The 649-nt window shown below is 31.4% G+C and overlaps 1 pseudogene; it reads right to left on the bottom strand.

Annotated features, from left to right (window-relative positions):
* Nucleotides 1–272: 272 nt before the first annotated feature.
* The window catches only part of LOC111438503, a 4,692-nt pseudogene continuing 4,315 nt past the window's right edge, over nucleotides 273–649 (bottom strand).

Below are 649 nucleotides of genomic sequence, written 5' to 3' on the forward strand. Positions count from 1 at the left end.
TGGTTAAAGATTTTTCTTTTTTTTTTTTTTTTTTGAAGTTACTGGTTTTTCTAATAATAGTCCTTACTGTTACATTGTCTTATTCAGAATTCAAATCTTAAACAAAAAAAAACAAGAGCAAAACCATTTTATTTTATAAGGTCGAGGTACTAAAAACATTACATTGTTGAGGACACAAGACTTTCTTCAAACATTTGACCAACATATATATTTCGAAAAGTACAACAAAAGAAACTCAAAAGACAGAGAAGTTAAAATGGATAGAGCTGTCTTCTTTTAATTAAGGTTATCGGTTAGTTTGAAGTACTATGGCAATCAACAATTCATGGGACAACATAAGGAGATGAACAGATTTTAGGGTTCTGTTTTCCTGAAATGATGGGTCTCACATTCGTGCATTGAGATGTAATAGGACCTTTTATTCCATTGTAAGTGAGGTCAATGTCACCGACTTTTACTTCGTCACATGGTAAGTGACGGCTGCAAATAAGTTTGATTGCCACTGGAGTTGCACAACTTCCTCTAATGTTCTTAAAGCTCACTTTACTAATCTTAATTTTCAAAGGAATCTGAAAATCAAAATGAGACAACAAATTTCTGTAAGTGGTTTATTTGTGAAAGTTATAGTGACAAAATCAATCAAAGCTTT

Source organism: Cucurbita moschata, unplaced genomic scaffold, assembly GCF_002738365.1.
Source record: "Cucurbita moschata cultivar Rifu unplaced genomic scaffold, Cmos_1.0 Cmo_Scf00076, whole genome shotgun sequence".
Classification (NCBI taxonomy): Eukaryota; Viridiplantae; Streptophyta; class Magnoliopsida; order Cucurbitales; family Cucurbitaceae; genus Cucurbita; species Cucurbita moschata.